Raw genomic sequence first — 14,549 nt, 5'->3', positions numbered from 1 at the left:
TAATAAATAATTATTATATAATTATTTCATACTCGTTGTTAGAAGTGCACTTTAAATTGGCAGTCTTGCTGTGTGTGTGCCTCTTTGTTAAAATAAAAAAATAAAATAATTTACAATTCAACACATATTTTAAACATATTTCACGACGTTCATCAAATATTTTCCCACGACATAAGTTCCGATCCAATGTATGGTCAGGAGGTGCTCAGTTAGGTACTTGCATTGTCAGAGCACACAACAGATTCTTGCGCGTAAATTATTTGAAAAGAAAATCTTTTTCCTTCATGTCAGCTTGCCACCTTGAAATTTTCTGGGTACTACCAGAGTAGACTATTTTCAGCATTTGTCGGTATCGAAAATACAAAAAAATTTAAAACGCAGAAATTACTAAGATGTTCGTAAGATAATATTTTCAAACATCAACAGCAAGGAAAATTTGACAAGCGCATACTTCATGCACCCCTAATATTTCAAGACAAGAGCACAAATTCAATGCAAGTATTACGTCGCGCGAGAAAAGACTGGTTGAACAGGAGCAGCGAGTTTTCTCAGAGGCAACACAGACTCACAACGGCGCCAAGGGAATCCTAGACTGGACGAAATTTTGCCGGCACGCTGGCGAATCAAATTGATTTTCACGAGCGCCGTGGGTGGTTTGGGGAGTGGGAGATGGATGTTATGGCGATGGAGGGGAGAGGTTAGGAGGTGGGGGGAGAGGGGAGGGGAAGGGGATAGACGGGCCCAGTAATATCGAGGAATGAATGGGGCAGCAATGCAAACGGGGTTGTCCTAGATCATGGTCAAATGGGGCTAGAAATAAAATGGAGAGAGAGAAAGAGAGAGGGAAGTCTTTCGATCCGCAAACCCGGAGCAAGGTTGCGGCGGCGAAGAGGAGGAAAAAAATGTATATCCACGCCCCGCGCCGACGCGTCTCAGGTCAAGGTCGCGACTCGAGAAAGAGTGGAAGGCTATAAGCAACTCCATCCATCCTTGGCACAACCGCATAGGAATGAATGCTCGTCGCTTCGATTTCACTATGCAAAGATTGCAAGGTCACAACAACTTTTTCGAGAAATTCGCTGTACCTACATAATTGGACTTCCTGAATACAAAAAATGTACTCAAAACATCTTACCAATCATAAATGTTGCTCAATAATTTTTATTTTCAGAGCATTTCAATCCTTTATAGCGGGAGGAATCTAACGATTAACAACGAAGGACGATCACAAACGTCTATGCCCCACCCAGGCAAGACTCGAACCGGCGACCTTCGGTTTGACAGGCGAGGAATTTACCCCGCGACCACCGTACAAATGGTGAAAATTCAGACTTCCTTCTTCCATTAACTCCTATGCCAAACGTGTTACAAATTTTGATCCTTTTTTTCATCCCTCATCCATCTTGCACCATCACTATCGTAATTTTCCCCCTATTACTCACACCACCCGATGAAATTTACTATTCTTTGTTATTTATTTGTAAATACTGTTGAATATTTTTTGTTCAGTATTGGTTACTTTGTTTAATATTATTAAATTGTTTCTCCTGTTATTTTGAGTCCTCTGTAATTTGTCTCGAGCTCTTTTTGGCTTGGATTAAATAAATAAATTATATGTTATATAAAAGCTTTTGGACTACGTCGCCGCGTCAATTTTTGGATGGACCCAACGTTTCCCGACCGATGCTGGTCGCCTTCTCAAGGGAATCTGAACATAGCAGAAGATATGGAGGCAAAATTCCCGATGGCCAAGGGATGGGTGCGTGGACCCATGAACGATCTATTCTCTCTCTTTGAGTTCCACGGGAAGTTGGAAAAGTAGGCGAGACGCTTTTGATCATAATATTTCCAGTAAATTATAAGTTTGGAACAAAATGGATGGTTCAATCAGAATATAAAGGAAATAGAACGACAATATTATAAAATTTGGGGGTTTTTCGGATGATGGGCGATTACTGTGGCGGTGTGCATGTGGTGGTCCTCTTGCATGCTGCAAGTTAGTGATTTGTTACCCCCTGCCAAACACCCTAGAGGTGCCTCGCAGGGTATTACGTAGATGTACTGCTGTGTGTTTGTGCGTGTGAGAGAGAGCGCCGTGAGCACAAAGAAATTTTCCGCAAGGGGAAAAGAGCGGCTTTGCCATGGTAACAGAGAAACCACGGGGTGGAAGATAGTAGTGTATATTTGGTTCCACATTCAATGAATGTATCCGTTCACTGAGTACGTATTCCATTGAGGAGGAGAAATTCCAAGGGGTACGAATGATTTTTTTCTAAAAAGAGTTAGGTACACAAATTAGGTAAAGAAAAGATACGAGACCAACAAGATATTTATTACTGTATTTAATTTTTCCACTCGACGTCAGCACAGTACAGAGACTCACTCGTATCCCCAGGCCGCCAGTATATTGTACATCACTTCTATCGATGGAGTGGTTTCCTATTATTTTTTAATTTCCTAAATCGAAAGATTATTACCCCTGGAGTACGTATTTCACGCTTTTAGATTTTTAAATGACGGTATCTATTTTTCGCGATTAAATGAAGAGTGAAAATTTTCAAGCGCGCGAAAACGCGACGGCTAGGTATGAATGCTGGGAAAAGCCCGTGTAACGCCATTCTGGTTCCCGCTGCCGCCTTGTGAGGTGACCTTGGGCTAGGCTTTGAGCGCTGATATGACGCAGGAAGCTAGCAGGTAGCAGAGTACCCTGTTAGCTTCCTGCAGGTAGCGCTTGGCTTAAATAAGGATTATTAATACCTTATAAACGAAGGAAACTTTCCAACCATAGGCAGTTTTTGTAGGTGATTATTAAGAGATGTTTCGCTGAGCTGTGTGCCTCATGCATGCATTGGTAATCTCAGACGATGTAAAACTCCTATCTACTCGTTTAGAAACTAGGTCCCATTGACGTCACGTGGAGTGGCATCGCATGGGCGCCAATCTGGCCTTTTTTAGATGAGGTTAAAATTGACCATTTAAATTCGTCTGAAATGTGAGTTGTTAAACCAAATAATTGGAATATTATGAATACACTAATGGTGGGTAACGAATCGCAATCAATGCCTTTCGTTTTCTTTGATGAAGGAAATTACCCTATTTCTGTACCTGTGAACTCTGTTTAAAAAAAACCAATTGCACCTCTTGGATCTTCAACCCATCATATAATGTGGGTCTAAACATACATCCCAAGAAGACTCATCTCCCATGCAGGTACTATCTATCCTCTTAATCATCATCATCATCATAAGTCAACAATCCTAGGATTGGTTTGACGCAGCTCTCTATTCCGTTAGTCTTTTCATAGCAACGTACTTCTTCTCTTCTACATCCTTCGTAACCAGACCTACGTAACTCACTCGGGGCTGTCCTTGCCCTTCTTCCCTTCTACTTATCCTTCTACATCCTCATTACTTACTCGGTCGATCCATTTTATCCTCTACATTCATCGTTACCACCTCATCTGCAGCTGTCAACGTCCAAGACTCGCTTCTTTAGAGGAACATGCTGCATGTGAAGCATCTAATGAATTTTTTCCTCACTCCTATATTTACAGCCTTCCTTTCGTAGAAAGTCCTCCTCGCCTGTGCTATTCTACTGACTATTTCTTTTATGCTTCGTCCATCGTTGGTATTTGGAATTCCGAGGTAACAAAACTCTTTCACCTTCATGCTTTTGTTTCCCTAGCACTATCTTTTGCTGCATATTAATATTTTAGTCTTTAACTACATAAGTAGTATTATCAATATTGGAGGAGTATATGCTTCGCGCAATAGCTGTTTGTTATACGAACTTTTGCGTATAATTTTCGAACTTGGGAGGAGGATAGATAGCCATTGCGATTTACGAACACCCACTTTTGGCAGGGGGTGATCAATCACCAGCATGCAATTGGACTCCCACATGCACACCACACGGTCCAAAAAACGTCACGTATACTAACAGATTATTCTACCCTTAGCTGTTAGAAATAATAATAAAATTAATAAACATGCATTAAGTTTTACATAGGTTAGTAGGCTACACTACAAGTCATCTAATCTATTTATGAGTTCAATCGCTGCCGTTATAATCTCGTATTGATCGTGGAAAAAAAGACATTCTGAATATGTCTGTTCTACAATCTATCTCTCTTATTTTATTTATACGATCTGATCTGCCGTAGTATGTTGGCGTCCGTAAGATATGGCTAACTTCGTTAGAAAAGACACTGTTCTTGAATTTATCTAAAAGGTTTAGTCTATTTTTCAATCTACGGTCTGACAGAGATCCCCATTCGAGTTTATCTTAGAGGTCAGTTACACTAACAATACTATCGTAACGACCTTTCACGTACCTGGCAGCTCTTCTTTGCACGCGTTCTAACTCTGTTATTAAGCCTTCTTCATGAGGGTCCCAAACACTGGCAGCGTATTCCTAATGTGGCCTTACGAGGGAAAAGTAGCTCATTTCTCTCACTTTGTCGTCGCACTTTCCTAATATTCTTTTAACAAAACTCATTTTACGATTAGCTTGACGGGTTATTTCTCGAACATGTTTATTCCACGATAGATCATTATTGAGTCTAACTCCTAGATATTTCACGGATTCAACAGTCTCTTAATTGAAATCTCTCCATAGTTGAATAGGTAGAAGTGGTATTGAGATTTAGGGTGCTTCGACGCCTAGGTCATTTTGCACTATTGTTGAATAGAATTCTATCGGTACGATATTCCATCGGATAAGTTTATACGGAGCATTTAGAGAAATATCGCGGCATATCTTCCCTGTCGTCATGGACTTCCCTTTTCAATTCCCAGTAGGCCCTCATCCCTTCCATTTTTCTCAATGAAACTTATTCTTTTCCCTCTCCCCTTCCCCCATTAACTAACAGTCTTCCATCTAACACGGATTTTATACACCCTCCCTGTTAAATTGTAGAAAGAGTAGCATAGTAAAAAATATCATAATACGTAGTGAATTATTGTCAATTCAGGGATCTCTGAAAACATCTAAAATAGGTTGAGACATTGCTACTACCTTCATCTCTAAAAAAAACATGAATTTAAGAGTTGCATTTTGATGCATTAGGTTAAACAATTAGGGCTATATGCATAATCAAGTGCCCACGTTCTTCCTCGGCTGACTTATACGAGGGTAGGTAGACCTTGAGACATTTAAACTCAAACTGGGTAACCAAAAGTTGCCACATTAGAACTAAGAAATGCCGCTAATAACTTTTCCCATTACTTTTCATCTTTTAAAATGATCATTTATTCATCATATTAAAGCCAGGTAAATCAGGTTTACGACTATAGTTTATAGAATATAATTTAGAGAGTATATTGGTAGCATGAAGGATTGAGCGTTATTTAATATATTAAAAATACCTTAAACTCCCCATTAATCTCTTACTCTCCCACTGCTACCTTATACTTTAATCAGGGACCATTTTATATGTTTATTTGAGTGAGCAAGCATTTAGCCAGACTCATGTATTTCATGAGTGAGAACTCGCCTGTGAGTTGTGAATTATTATTTCTTCTTATGCTGTTTTAATTTATAACATGACTTGATTAGTTTGTCATTGACAAACTGAAATAGTGGAGCATATTTTTTAAAACTATATAGCAATCTTCACCTTTCGATGACTAAAACTAATCATTGAACTCCGATCCCGTCGTTAGTGGACCTAAAAATTGAATTTCATATCAGAGTTTCAAGACATACCTATGTGGTGTGACATAGTTGTCAGTTATTTTTTATCATCAATTTTCGATATTCATTGATAGTTGATGTCTGATTTTTTGGAGGAATATTATTGTTTATCCAGGAAACTGGTGCTAATTATAAATATTATATTCAATTTATGAAATTCCCTGACGACTTTTCGATGGTTTATTCGATTCCTAAAATATCGATAGAAAGTAATATACGATGTCTGTTTACGAACTAAAAATTCGTCTTCGAATCTTTGATGGCCAAAATAATTCATGAATATTTCGGTTACTTATGGAGACAGAAAGATATAGACAAGAGGGGGATCGGGTTGGTGTGGTGGCTAGAGTGTTGGCCTCCCATCCCGTGGGCTCGGGTTCAAATCTCAGCAGTGGCAGAGAATTTTCAGAGACTGCCCGATCCCTGCTTGAATAATGTGTGGATGACATTTCAAGCGCAACACTCCGTCCGTCGGATGGGACGTCAAGCCGTGGTCCCCTTGGCGCCTTTCGTTAAGAGCAGGCTAATGCCGACGCCAGGTTTCTCTCCACCCTCCCTTCCATACCCTTCCCTCACGGCGCAAATGACCTCAGCTGTCGGTCCCCAAAATACCATTCCAAGAGATAGAGGAGCGTCGAAGTGGTAAGCATGTTGGGCGAGGAGAGGAGAGGGTTCACTTATTGGGTGCACACATCGAAAGGTGCATTCAGCAGAAACAACAAATCAAATAGAATCAACAACCTTTAAATATGCACCCAACAAGTGAAATTAAAACAAATGAACAACCATACAAATTAATTCTTTTGGCGTGAGAAAAAATGCGTTAACATTCGAATTCAACCAACTCGACTGCTAAATTAACTTTTTTCGATTTTTACATTAATATTTCTAGTTCCAGTAAAGTTGATGATTGCATTTCATTCGTGCACGCAGCACCATTCCACATGTTGCCACTAACCAGCGCCAAAATTATATCATAAGTTTTGTTTCTCCCGTAGATTGGTTCCTCTATCTTTTCACTGTACAAGCAACTAATATTTAAAATTTCCGTTGTTTCTCATATCACCAACAAGATTAAAAAATAATGAATCCATTAACTTCAGAATGAATCGGAAGAATAATCACTCCTAATGATTGCGTATGTAACTCATTTGAAATAGTCGAGCGGCTTGGAATTTAATATCCATGCTTAGGACGTAGGTCGTTGCTTTCAAAAGAACGAGACATTTTGTGGACTAAATATACTTTTTCATTTCCGAAAATATCAATTTACGAATAGAACTCGGTCTTGTCAATGAGGAAATAGTATTTTATTTATAACTAGATGTGTAAATAATTTGAAATATTCTAGCAGCGTGGATCTACCTTGGAGTATTATTTTTTTTTTAATGAACCTCGTGCAACTTTTCATTTCGGTAAAGATCCAGCCATGGATGGTACTTGAGATCAATCATCGTAGAAAGAGTATTTCTTTTTTAACGACGAAAATCCATCACAACAGCAGCAGCACTAAGCATTCTTCTCCCGTGAAGATTCACGCTCCGCATTAACGCCACGCTCTTGCGATTTCGCTCGCTTGGACGCGTCTGACGAGGCCCACGATCGATCAGAGGCGACATTTATAATGGATGGATGCTTCGGAAGAGAATGCAAGGATAGAGAGCGGAAGGGAGGATTTCCGATGGTGCGATCTCCACGTCGAGGCGACGCGTTGCAGCGCTTCGAAATTTTGAACGCGAAGCTCGATAAAGCTCTGGGGAATGACTCGAGTGCGACGAGTTTTTTTTTTTATTTTCTCTCTCCACTTTTTTTCCATTCCCCCTAAACTCTTTCCCTCCCTCTGCTACCTTCTCTACGTCCTTTGGGTTACTCCTTCCGCTCACCCCTCCGTGATTTTTCACTCGACTTTTTTATTCGCGTTTACATCGCCGGGAAGGTGGGTTCAGTGAGGAGCGTGGGAGAAAAGGGCGGCGAAGGGAGACGGAGGGGAAGAGACGAGTGCTTGAAAAATCGATGGCGCTAGATAGGAGCCTTGCGGTACACGCTCCTCTGGTTGCGAATGCGAGACTGCGATCAACGGGCTTCCATCTAAGCACGCTCGATGGCGACGATGGATGGGTAAGAATGCGCTGTAATCCGGCATTCACTTTCCTTTACGTACCTGACTTCATTCTTGGTATTTGTAGTGGTACCCATAAGTTAAATGCAACCGAGAGGAAACGATTGCGGTAATGCCGAATAATGCCAACGCAATAAACTCAACGCAGAGCTTACTTGAGATGTGAGGTTATTTTTGATAGAAATGCTAAGTTACGATAGGGAAAAACAAAACGCAAGGGATGTGATAACGACGTTGAAACCTACTAAACCAGGTAGACGGAGGCCAATTTCTATCTCTGCTTTTTGTGCTTCATCCCATGTTAGACATATAAGCGCATTAAATCATATCTCTGAAGATCAGCGCTGAGAGATAGAGGAAGACATAAGAGAGAATTGCCTGGAAAAAATCGACGGCGACAGAAATAAGTTGCGTGGTGCGATCCTCTAGTTACGAATGCACGTCGTCGCAAACTACGACGCACGGGCTTGGATTCAAGCACGCTTGATGAAAAGGATGGATACCAGAGACAATGAATGCATTGCACTTGTGCGCAAACTTTTCTTTCGGTTACTGACTAGAGTCTTGGTTCTTATTTGTAGAGGCTACGAAGCCCTAGGCGGAACCGAGAGGAATTGTTTACGGCCTTACTATTACCGAATATAATGAACGCTATGGATTCTACCCAGAGCTTACTTGACTACTGAAGCTATATTTGGACAAAAAAAGTAATTAAAAATAAGAAAAAATATGCATCTCAAATGATAGGCACTCGCAATATAAGAACATACTTTGAACGGAATGAAAGAAATTCTAGCACAGGATTTAATGTTTATTAGTGTTAATTAAGGTAAAATTATAACAGACTCAAAAACTGATGAATATTTATCCTCACTCCACATTAATGTACCTAATAAATACTGTTAGACTGTGAAAAGTTTCAACCTGTATCTCCTTGTAGTGATCCATTCCACCATAAACAAAGAACTACAAAAAATCTCCTTTCTGTGAATATAAAAACGCTTCTTCAAGACTCTGGATGGCTAAGAATACTCTGCACGCTCGCGTGCACAATTTCATTACCGTACTTGATCATCGGTACTATTTATGGAGATATGAAACTGCTAAACATGACCGGGATGAAATACGAACGGCCTTCGTTATACCAAGTATAGAGAATGTGATTATTTCAAAAAGGAGTTTATTTGACACGAGAAAACACTAGAAGATAGAAAAAACAAATAACAAATAGGTTCAAATGACATATATAAATAAGGCCCTTAACTTAGAATTTCCAGGTGGAGAATGTTCACCTAACTGCTCCAAGGATAGCTGGAACGTGTAAATAAGTAGAATAGGATCTAAATATAAAGGTGTACTGCAATCTTAACAATATGTCCACAAAACACAGCATCCTTGACGATGTAGAGTATCACCAGCCACATAATTGCGCGGATCACTGGCGGAACCAAAATGTTGCTGAATGCAAGATGGGGAGGAACACCCCCAGATGACCATTCATCCCAGAATTATTTCGCGGGGTTTTTGTACCTACATATAGACGTAATTTTAAAAATTTATCGTGAGTGTCTCTTCTCAAGTTTCTCTAACTTTCCTTGGTAAATAATCCCGTCCACACGGTGATAACGAACTGATATATTGGTTTCACAGGTATATGATTCATAGCTAATTGTTTAAACGTCCTCGGGGGAGGCGTTTGATAGTAAAATTTGGATTAAGCTTCCCCTTTCCTCGATATGTTATATATTCCCCCTTTTTTCGTCGATGTGATTGTTCAAGCTATCTCTCTGTCAAAAGTATGCCATGGTATTCAAAGCGAGTTTCATTCATTTATCGCGATATTACATCTGACGTTGATGTCTTATATCTACATTTTACCCTAAAAGCCACCTCAATGGTGTGTGGCAGGGGGTATATACACTATCATGCAGCATGCAATACGCTACGTATTCCTAGTCATCGAAAAAAAGGCTATAATAAATGTGCATGCCAGCACGCGGTATGAGCTCTCACGGATAACGCACTGCTCCATGCAAGTTGGCGCCAACCATGAAAAAAATACTAGTGAGTGAATAAAGATTAGTGAGTGAATGAATACTCATGCAGCTGCACAAAAATAGTAAACTAGGCGAAGAGGAAAACAAGGACCATCAAACCCAAGCCAGAAAAAGGAAAAAATACACGCATTTGATGGACCTAGCTAGTGCAGAGATTAATCTACATCTACATAATACCCTGCGAGCCACCTGTAGGGTGTTTGGCAGGGGGTTACAAATCACCAACATGCAGCATGCAAGCGGACCGCCTCATGCACACCGCACGGTCCAAAAAATGTCAAGCATACTAACAAATAATATTACCACATGCTGTTAGAAATGATAATAAAATTCAGAAACATGCATTAAGTTTTATATAAGTAAGTAGGCTACACTACAAGTCATCTAATCTATTTGTGATTTCTAACGCTGACGTTATAATCTCTTATCGATCGTGGAAAAAAAGACATTCTGAATCTGTCTGTTCTACAATCTATCTTTCTTATTTTATTTATACGATCTGATCTGCCGTAGTATGTTGGCGTCCGTAAGATATGGCTAACTTCGTTAGAAAAGACACTGCTCGTGAATTCATCTAAATGGTTTAGTCTATTAATGACATAGATGGCACATCTGTTACAGTGCATGGTAGCCCTGGGAAAGAACGGCATATTACATCTCTCCGCTCCAAAGTTTATTTCTTTAATCTTCCTCAAGTGATCTATTATCGCACCAAATACGATAGTCGCAAATGCTTGGATCCAAGGGTTGGGACTAGAACTTAATCTCAGCAACTGCAAGGCGGTGCACTTTTTGCACAGGACCTCTAAACTGTCCCATCCTTAGAGAGAATATGGAGTAAATACAAATTCTGATAAAATCTAACATCTGGAAGTTACGATAACTTCAGTCTTTTGAAAACCTTGAGTAGAAAACTGCAAGAAAGCCGCTTAAATTCGATGGAAAATTGCAATTTTTGCACCAAGTTTATTTATATTGTGTCAGAGGTGTCCTTGCCTGCCTAACAAGAGGTCGCGGGTTCGAGTCCCGCATGCTTTGCTCCTATCCAGGGAATGGTTGTTCGCGTAATTTAAAATTGTTTAATTGCTGTTTAATCGATGTTTAATATCATATAGAGCTGTTTTTGTGGTAAAGGATTATATAAACAATAATGATAATAAATAGGGATGGTCGGATCGGATGCCTCGGATCCAAAGTCGCGGAAGACATCGGATCTGGATCCGAAATTTTTAATAATATGTAGCTTCAGTGAATGCAAACTCCATAAGGGTGGAAAGAGTTCCGATTTTCTCTTCGAATGTGCCGTCGCATGCGATTCTTGTCCTACTCATGAACCGTTTTGTTTAAAAGCTCTCGCAGAGGTTACGTAGGAGAATTTCAGCCGTGGAAAATAAAAATAGCAAAATACGACTGGCACGTAGTGTGACTCTTCCCAAGAGATTAAACAATCATCGGGGAAATCTCAGCGTCGAGAATTTGAAAATGCCTTTGGATCCGAAAATATCCGATCCGAAAGATCCGGCTCCGAAAATCAAGGATTAGATCCGAAAAAAACCCTGGATCCGTCCATCCCTGATATTAAAACTTTTTGCCCGTTGCTGGATTCTCGCAGTTCATCGTGACGGTGAAGACGTGCTTCCCCTTCTTCTGGGTAGATGGCGCTCGCCGAGACGAAGGCCCGTGCAGGACAACAACCCAAGTCGGGGATGAGGACTTCACTTGTGTCTGGAGGGCGGACGGCGCGCGCGGCGGTCTCAGCGTTGCCTGCGGTCGTCAGCGCTCTTTACCGTTACCGGCGTCACCCATCCCCTCCAAAGGACAACACAAATCCCACTGCACTTCTCCTCACACGGTTGCCAAATCTACGCGGTAGCGGCGCTTCCCTATCCCCCGGTGACAAATGCGAGTAATATCCCCGAAAAATCATTCGTCATGCCGGCACACTCTGAGGGGTCACCAAGGTTCAAACCATCTATGAGGAACTGTTCGTTCCTTAAAAAGAAACGATAAATTGCACACCAGATATTGCTGACATGAAAGTGATCTTTTAAGTCTTCAAATAATGCAGCAAAAGATTCGAGTTAGGGGCAAGGTAAAATGTTCACTGCATTACGGCAGGAAACGTATTGGACGTATCCTTTGTCATAAATATTTGTATATCAGACATTGGAAGAGATCAGGAGACCAAGCGTAAGTCAGTAAATTCGACGAATAGTGCTTCATTTGAACGATGGTTTCATTATAATACCTATTTATTTAACACAACTGATAACTCGCAATAGCAGACCGGCCCAGGCCATAACACAAATATCCCCAAGGAAACAAAACAAGAGCATTTCACCTCGCGTATTTCAGAGGAAAACGTTTCAATGAAGCGGCTTCTAAGAATTCACCACTTCTTTTCGCAAGAGTCCTTCCTCTTCAAAGTTCCCAAAACATTGGCCTTGCTCCCTTTAACTGGAAATATTCCCTAATCCCACCCGCTCCTCTGGTACATATAAGGCGACGCTACAGAGGCAAGAGAGGCTCGCGTTGTTCGATGTTTGTTTTTACATCAATCTTCTATATTATTTCTGCTGTATAGATACCTTTTTCACAACTTATACGCAACCAAACTCTACAAATGAGGTACCAAAATGCACAAAATTTATCAGAGAACATGCGACGGCATATCGTACTTCCTAAAATTGCAATTGTTTCCTAAAATTGGTTTTTAAATAATTTATAAAAAAACAAAAACCGGTAAATATTCCTGACGTTGACGGCGCACAAACTGAAAAATTTGTTCATTTGCAACAATATCTCGCATTCTTTAAATAACTTTTATCAAAATGCGGCTGATTCCACATTCAAGTCTCCTGTTGATACGTAAGTATGAGTCATCAAGTGCGTTTAACAGAGGATAGTGTAATTACTTCCAATGTTGTGTTTAAAGAGGTCCTCTGACCTCAATTGGTACATGAACATTCCAATTAAATTTGTACATAACCCCCTGCCTTTTTTTCTACATTTTAAAATTAGAAACGCGCCTATCCCTCTGTGGACATTGAAAAGAGCGGGGGAAGCCCGCTGGGAGCGGGCGCAGCACGCTCGTGATAAAATAATTCCTGGAGTAAAGATCATATATATTATGCAAAAATGTTGTTAGCCAATTTTTCAGTTTATTGAAAACCTTCATCTGGGCTTAGTTTGGCTCATATTTGTTTGTTTTTTTTTACATTTTGATGATGAAGATAAGTTGCTGAAAACGGACAAATTAGAAATACCGATAAACCGCGTTGTGTCGTGTGCGTAATGCCTCGTTCAGATTACGATTGTAACAGCAATCGTTGGAAGTATCGTGCATTCACACGACGATTGTTAAAACCTGTGCTGCACTCTAGTGCTGATATCTAAAGTGTACGGGAAATTGACGGTTAGCAAAGCTGTTGAGGTATGCAGGGTCAAGATATTACTGTGTTCAACGTGTATTTACCGAATAATTTTCTTCCGCCCGTATTCTTTCTTCCTAGGACAAATCCATGAAAAAAATAGAGCGAAGAGAGCTTCACGAGCTTTTCCTCTTTCTAAGCGCCTAACGATCGTAAAGTGGCAACGTTCGGAACTACGTGAACTATTGTCGGAACATGCATTCACACGGCTATTTCGGCCAACTATCGTTGGGACGATCGCTCGGACAATAGTAATGTGAGCGAGGCATAACGCCCATAATAATAATTTTAGTTCTTTCTTGCCGAGGAAAAGTTCCACAATGTAAGCCAGACGATGGTTAAAGAATGATAATGCATGAAGGCAATCGTAACGGGCTTAAAAACCCAAGTACCCAGCAAGGAAAAACTGATTTCCATCAGATTTGAAACTGATTTCCAACAGGTTTGACGCACTGATTTCCTTCTCCTTTGAATCTGTTTTGAAAATTGAAACAGCTGGAAATCAGTAGGAAGACAGTGGGAAATCAGTTGTGAAGGTCCAACATGGCGGCTGTTTTCCTACTCATTTCCATGAATGTGGTTTGACTCTGGTTTCCACTGTTCAACAGATTTGAATCCGGTTTCCCCGTTTAAGCTATTTCGAATCTGTTTTCCACCTTCATACCTATCTGAATCTTGTTTGCGACTCGATTCTCACCTCCTATGACCTGCTGATGCATAAGTTAACTTCGGATACATGAGTTAACTGCTGATACCCGAGGCGGAAATAATTATTTCCGCCAATTCCAAGTTTCGCAGAGCTGCACTCAACCAACGTTTCTAACTTCACATACTACATCTCTATCATCAATCTGGATGTAGACTCAGCTGAAAAAAGTTTACAAAATACAGCCTAACAAAATGAACTTCATGTAAGTAATGTAACTTCATTCACTTCGAGGAGAAAATATTCTTGATTTATTAGCGACAAATATACCACATCAGGTAATAAACGTTGGCACTGTCGAAGGAATAAGTGACCATAGGGTAGTAACTGCAAAGTTTTCTCTAAATACCGCTGTAAACTTTAAAAAAGAGCGTAAAGTTTTCATTTTTAAAAGAGCTAATTTTGATGGGTTTAAGAGTCATGTGAAAAATGCTTTCCCCGAGTTTCAAGAATCAGTATTAAAGTTAAATGTAGAGAATACTTGGAAAGCTTTTCTTTCGCTCGTAACTTCGGGAATAAATAGCTACATCCCTAGTAAAATA

The sequence above is a fragment of the Ischnura elegans genome, chromosome 8 (genome assembly GCF_921293095.1).
Source record: "Ischnura elegans chromosome 8, ioIscEleg1.1, whole genome shotgun sequence".
NCBI classification, from domain to species: domain Eukaryota; kingdom Metazoa; phylum Arthropoda; class Insecta; order Odonata; family Coenagrionidae; genus Ischnura; species Ischnura elegans.
This window is presented reverse-complemented; position numbering follows the sequence as displayed.